The sequence below is a fragment of the Gekko japonicus genome, unplaced genomic scaffold, assembly GCF_001447785.1.
Source record: "Gekko japonicus isolate JY-2015 unplaced genomic scaffold, Gekko_japonicus_V1.1 scaffold1152, whole genome shotgun sequence".
Lineage (NCBI taxonomy): Eukaryota > Metazoa > Chordata > Lepidosauria > Squamata > Gekkonidae > Gekko > Gekko japonicus.
In genome coordinates this window covers 93,362-100,153 of record NW_015160872.1, presented here as the reverse complement: position 1 = coordinate 100,153, position 6,792 = coordinate 93,362, and the positions used below count along the sequence as shown (strand labels likewise).

Below are 6,792 nucleotides of genomic sequence, written 5' to 3'. Positions count from 1 at the left end.
CTTTCAATATCTTAATATTTATTTAAAAGTTCTCCCTTAACAATGTAAACAAAGCATAAGGTTGAACATTAACACAGGAAGAGTCTGGACAGATCAGAATCAAGGACTGTCCCCTGTCCAACATCCTGTGTCAGCAAAGATGCCTCTGGGAAGCCCACTAGCAGGACAAGGAAGCAACCAGACATCCCTTGTTTGTTTGGTATTCAGAAGCACGTAACTGGCACACAGCTTCATGCACGGATGGTCCTATGGGCCCCAGGCAAGAAAATGAACTGCCGCCTTAGCAAGCTCAGTACAAGTAGGCAACCAGTGCAACTGATTCGAGATAGGTGTCATGTGTACTTGCCAGCCAGCTGACTACAAACAACGGTCAGCCATGATTTGTACAAGTTGAAGTTTCTGGGGGTTCTCTTTAAGGGCAGCCCCAAGCAGAGTGTGTTACAGTAGTCTAGACGTGACATTACAGAACCACGAATTAATGGCTATGAGCCTATCTATGAGGCCTATCTAATTTGTCTAATCCCTTTTTCTAAGTCTAAACCAATCGGCATCATCACTTCTTGGGCCAATGACTGTATTGATTTACTTACCTATTTGTTTATTTTATTTGTAGTCTGCCTTTCTCACTGAGACTCAAGGCGGATAGCCCAGTGTAAACCACCGTGGTCAGTAGGATGAAGCATCTAATAAACAATGCAAAAGGAATAGGATTACAAAAATTTGAAACAAAGCAAAAAAAATTAGGTATATGTCAACCAATACTGAAAATGGTATTACAAAAGTAGAAAATAGTGATGCAGTAAGAACAGGATAATACATAAGAGCCCTGCTGGATCAGACCAGTAGTCCATCTAGTGCAGCATTCTGTCTCACACAGTGGCTAACAAGTTGCTCTGGATGGCCAACAACACGGCATAGAGGCTGAGGCCTTCCCCTGATGTTGCCTCCTGGCTCTGGGATTCAGAGGCTTAGTGCCTCTGAATGTGGAGGTTCCCCTCAGCCAACAATGACTAGTAGCCATTGACAAACTTATCCTCCATGAATCTGTCTAATCCCCTTTTAAAGCTGTTTATTCCTGTGGCCACCGCTACACCCTCTGGCAGCGAATTCCACAGTTTAATCACTCTCTGTGTAAAGTAGTATGTCCTTTCTTCCGTCCCGAACCTACTATAAACAGGTAATAGACAACATACACAGTGACATAGTCTACATTCCTGTTCCTTTTATGAAGGCATTTTTCCCGGACCATTCCCATTATACTATAGCCAAAATACTTTTATAAAAATGCTTTCCTGGACAATTCCGTTTTACGCAGTTTGCAGAATGACAGAAGGGTGGGAGCCTTGTCAGCTTCCTCAGAGAGGCCTTTCTTCAAGGTCAGGGCCGCAACAGAGAATGAATGTGGCCGTTACCACAAACCGAGGCATTAAATCCATTAGCTCTATAAGTTTCATTCGTAGGGTTGCCAAATCTGGGTTGGAAAATACCTGGAGACTTTGGGGGTGGAGTCTGGAGAGGGTAGCGTATGGGGAAGGTAGGGACCTCAGCCTGGCACAATGCCATGGAGCCCACCTTCCAAAGCAGCCATTTTCTCCAGGGGAACTGATCTCTGTAGTCTGGAGTTCAGTTGTAAAAATGGGAGATCTCCAGGCTCCACCTGGAGGTTGGCATCCCTACTCATTCTTTTACACTGCAAACATAATGTACGTACTGAAAAAGTCATTATCACGTTCTCACCAAGAATTACTTTTTGTCTTAACCACAGCTGTGTGTCTATTTTGAGAGTGTTCTGACATGGATTGAGCTATTGCTTTTTCTTTTCCACTCAGAAGTAATTAATATTGTTGCTAAAGTTGGGAAATTCATTAAGAACCTCACGATCCTCTTTAATTACTATTTCTTGTGAATAACCTAATGACATGATTTTTCTGATCATGTAGTATAAAGTACCCAGTCATTTCCTGATCTATTCCTAACTAGGAAAAAGGCTCCTTGTGGAAATAAATACAACGGCCTCTAGAAAGAGGTTCTGGGCGGGTGCCCCGGCCTTGGACACTCAGTGTCAATTTGCTGTGGCGGCCTCAGCAGGGTATAATGACACTGAGTCCACAATTTTCTCCAGAGGAACTGATCTCTGCTTCCTAAAGAACAGTGGTAATTTTGAGTGATCTCCAGCCCTCACCTGGAGATTGGCAATGATGGTTCCCCAGAAGGGAATGGTTGGCTTGGAGAGTGGAATCTATGGCTTTGTACCTGTCCGAGGTCCCACACCTCCTGAAACCTCACCCTCTCCAGGCTCCCTCCCTCACATCTCCAGGAATTTCCCACCTGGAGTTGGCAACCCTATCTCCTTCCCAGCCAATCATCAACCTACCATTATTTCCCCCTCACTCTTCAGCTTTCCACCCCACACACACCTGCAGCCTCTCCCGTGGTCTGAAGCCCTGACTGCTACGTCACGTTGGCTGTCATACGGAGGCCACCTCAGCAGAATATAAGGATACAGAGCCCACCATTTTCTCCAGGGGAACTGATCTCTGCCATCTGGAAAGCAGTTGTAATTCTGAGTGATCTCCAGCCCTCACCTGGAGATTGGACACAGTTTACCTCAGAAGAGCAAACTGTTTAGAATGTTAGAGGCAAAAGCCAATCAAGTCGCATATGCAAACGACCTCTGTGTTCCGAGGCAAAGGCCAATGAGGCTGCATATGCAAATAACCTCTGTGTTCTGAGTGCCTATGGGTAGGGTTGCCAAGTCCCTGCTGTATGTACAGCGGGGGACTCCAGCTTCGTTCCGGGAGCACACGCACGCGCCGCAACCACGTCACCCGGAAGTGCACGCGACGTGCCCGGCGTCAGCACGCCACCCAAAAGTGACGCAGTCACGTCGGTCACGCCAGGGGCGGGGCCACAATCATCCGAGGGAAAACCATAGAGTTTTCCCTCGGATGACCGTGGCTCCACCCCCAACGCGCCCAACGTGACTGCCCTCGTATGGCCATGGCCCCGCCCCCAGCATGCCTGCTGTCGTCACATCACTTCCGTCGTCACATAGCCTAGCTATGGGGGGGATAGGAACAGCAAACTGTTCAGAATGTTGGAGGCGAGACTCAAGCAATGCAGCCAGTGGATAGGGACAGATTCTGAGTAACACACCAGGGCGCCAACCAATTCCGGAGCGTGTGGAATGTTCTAGAGAAGTGCCACTACCATTCGGCATTTATATATAAGGGAGATGACTGTTACTTGTAGTTCTCTGCTAATGGACAAGCCCAGGTGATATGGAGAGGGAAATTTGTCATATGTACCATGGCATCTCAAATACCTGTCCTCCCCCCCTAAAAAAAAAAGTTGGAAGAATGTGAGTTTTATCTAGGGTTGCCAGGTCCAGGTTGGGAAATGCCTGGAGATTTTGGGGATAGAGCCTGAAGAGGGTGAGGTTTGGGGAGGGGAGGGGCCTTGGCATGGTATAATGCCATAGAGTCCACCTTCCAAAGCGGCCATTTTCTCCAAGGGAACTGACCTCCGTTTCCTGGAGATCAGCTGTAACAGCGGGAGATCTCCAGCTAACACCTGGAGGTTGGCAGCCCTATTAGAAACCAACAACATTTTTAATATATATCTCCAGGCGCCAGGGGTCTTGTTGTAGAAAAAGAGCTGCCGGAGCTCATTAGCATAACTCATTAGCATAACTTATTTGCATATGCCACGCCCCCTGACATCACCAGAAGTGACAGAAGGCCACACCCCCTGACATCACCGGAAGTGTGTCAGAAGGCCCGGCTACTTACCCTCCTGCTTCATCCTCATTCCCAAACGGAATGAGGATCGAAGCAGAGGGCGGGGTAAAGAAGGGGGCGGGGCTTCACCACGTGACCGCCCCGCCCCCTAGAGGTTCTCTTCCGGAGCTCCGTACCTGAGAGCTCCCCCCCGACTAGAGCCCTGCCAGGCGCTGATGATCACTTCCCCTGGAGAAAATGGCTGCTTTGGAGGACAGACTCTATAGCATCATACCCCGCTGAGGTCCACCCCCACATCTCCAGGTATTTCTCAAACAGGAGCTAGCAACCCTCATGGGAGACCACCAAGGATGTCCAAGGTCACTATGCAGAGGTAGGTCATGGCACACCACCTCTGTCCATCGCTTGCCTTGAAAACCCAATGGGGTCACCGTACATTAACTGCATCTTGATGGCCTTTTCCACCACCAGCTGAATAATGTTTGCCAACTAAAGCCAGACCACAGTAACTCCAGGAAGGCACAGCCTAAGATGTTACAGAGCCTGAGGAGAAAAAAATCCCACTGGGGCCTGCCTCCCACTGATGGACAATGGACCCAATCCACACTGGGAGTTCTCCTTCATTGAAACGAACAAAAGCCTCATTGACTTAAACAGTCCGGATAAGTGTTTTGGGGTTGTTGGGTTGTTGTTTTTCTGGACAACTGCCAGAAAAGCAGAAGCCAAGCCCATTCCTCACCCTGCTGCTGCCGCTGCTGCCTCTGGTTATATTTTTTTGGCTGCACACTTTTAGTGAACAGGCAGTTTTTGTTCTGGGTTCCTCCACCAGACCCACCCAAAAGTGCTCAGTGCCGCAGCCCTTGGGCCCCTGCGAGAACATTAGGCAACCACAGATTAAGCTGTCTTACCACAAGACGACTCACCAGTCGAGCCTGCTCAGTCTTGTCAGCAACTCCCTGGGGTCTCAGGCAGAGACAGGGCTTTCCCAACACTTGCCAACACCCACTGAGGCAAAGAGCTCCTTGCAGAACTGAGGCAGTGCCTGAGGAAGACAGAGTGTGGGGAGAAGAGAGACCTCAGGGATTTACGTAACTCCACAGAGTCAGCCCAAGGGAACTGGCCTGAGAGGTCTGGAGATCAGTTATAATTCCAGGCAAAGCTCAGTCTGGGTCTCTACTTGGAGACTGACAACCATAGATCTCCGGTCGGAAGAGATTTGCTCCCCTGGAGGAAATGGCAGCTCTGGAAGGCGAATTCTATGGCGATCCCTATTGAGCTTTCTTCCCAAACAATGCTCTTCCGGGGCATCACCCTTAAAGAGAGAGCCAGTTTGGTGTAGGGGTTAAGAGCGGTGGACTCTAATCTGGAAAACCGGGTTCAATTCCCCACTTCTTCACATGCAGCTGCTGGTGTGACCTTGGGTCAGTCACAAGTTATTTCAGAGCTGTTCTCTCAAGGGCAGTTCTCTCAGAGCTCTCTCAGCCCCACCTCCCTCACAGGGTGTCTGTTGTGGGGAGGGGAGGGGAAGGGAAAGGAGATTGTAAGCCACCCTGAGACTCCTTCGGGTAGTGAAGGGCGGGGTATAAATCCAATCTCTCTCTCTCTCTCTCTCTCTTACCATCTCTCTCTCTCTCTCTCTCTCTCTCTCTCTCTCTCTCTCTCTCTCTCTCTCTCTCTCTCTTTCTCTCTCTCTCTCCCCAACCCCTTGCTCAATGCATAGGGTCGCCAACCTCTAGGTGGTGACTGAAGATCCCCTGGGGTTACAACTGATCTCCAGGCCTCAGAGATCAGTTCTCCTGGGAAAAAATGGCCGCTTTGGTAGGAGGAGTCTATGGCATTATACCCCTTGACATTCCTCCCTTCCCCAAATCCTGCCCTCCTCAGGCACCACCCCAAAATCTCCAGGTATTTCCTAACCTGGAGCTGGCAACCCTATCAATGAAGAATCAGCCTAAAGCATCCCGGAAAAGTGTTTGTACAGCTGCTGCTTGACGACTGCCGGCAAGCAGCAGCTTTACAGGCCTACACAAGTAAGACAAACCCAGCTTATCAGCCAAAGGTCTGTGACTTGTAAGATTGCCAACCTCCAGGTGGTGGCTGGAGATATCCTGAGATTGCAACGAGTTGCTGATAACCTGCCTGGTGTGCTCATTGATGAGTACAGAGGACAGGGTCTATTCCGGAGTGGTCTCTAGACTGTGGGATTCCATTGCTCCAGGAGACTCATCATCACATGGGGCAGAACTGGCTGATAGAATAGGTATTAATCCTGAAGATCTACCATCAGGATGCCTTTTCGACCTAAGATGCTCCAAAGACTCATTTATTAATCAGGCGGGCATTCAGCTTGCCCTCCTCACTTTGAGATTTAACTTAATCGTTTTAAACGGTCTACCTCCCTTTGACTCTCCTGGGGATTATACGTTTGCTTCGGCCTGAGGAAGCAGTGTGATTGATTATATAATGATCCCATCGTCGCTTTGGGACGAGGTGAGAGCATTCTCAGTGATTGGCCGGCCTGAAAGTGATCACTTTCCATTGGCCCTCCTTTTTAATCCAACTTTCACTGCCGTAGATCCTGAGCTCCAAGGGGATGATTCAAGAGAGTTAGCCCATAGTATTCCTAGGATTTGTTGGTCTGAGGAAATGTCTCGGAAGGCTGCTGAGGTCTTGAAGCCTCGATGCCTGGAAAAGTTCTTACTTTTAGCAAAGGAACCAAATGAGACGGTAGACCTGATTCAGGCTTATGATTCCATCATAATCCAACTTGTAGAATCGTTATCATCACATCACCAACAATCTGGCCATAACAAAACCCGTCGATCTGGGGAATTTCACATTACCCAGTTTCACCCGGTTTCAAGCCGGCAATCATCCGTTTTGAAGTGAACCGGTACAGGGCTGCCATTTCACACAGGGCTTGCCCCTACCGGAAATGAGCCGGATCAGAAGCGGTTTGGCATTTCCCGCCATTTTCCTCCCGCGCGGGTGATCGATTAAAAAAAAACACGTTCAATTTATAGCGCTATAGCAGTATAACAAAACACTCCAT

The 6,792-nt window shown here is 48.9% G+C and overlaps 1 protein-coding gene across 1 annotated transcript in view; it reads left to right on the top strand.

Annotated features, from left to right (window-relative positions):
- APOM (apolipoprotein M) overlaps window positions 1–6,792 on the top strand; it is an 18,286-nt gene that overhangs the window by 368 nt on the left and 11,126 nt on the right. The window lies entirely within an intron of this gene.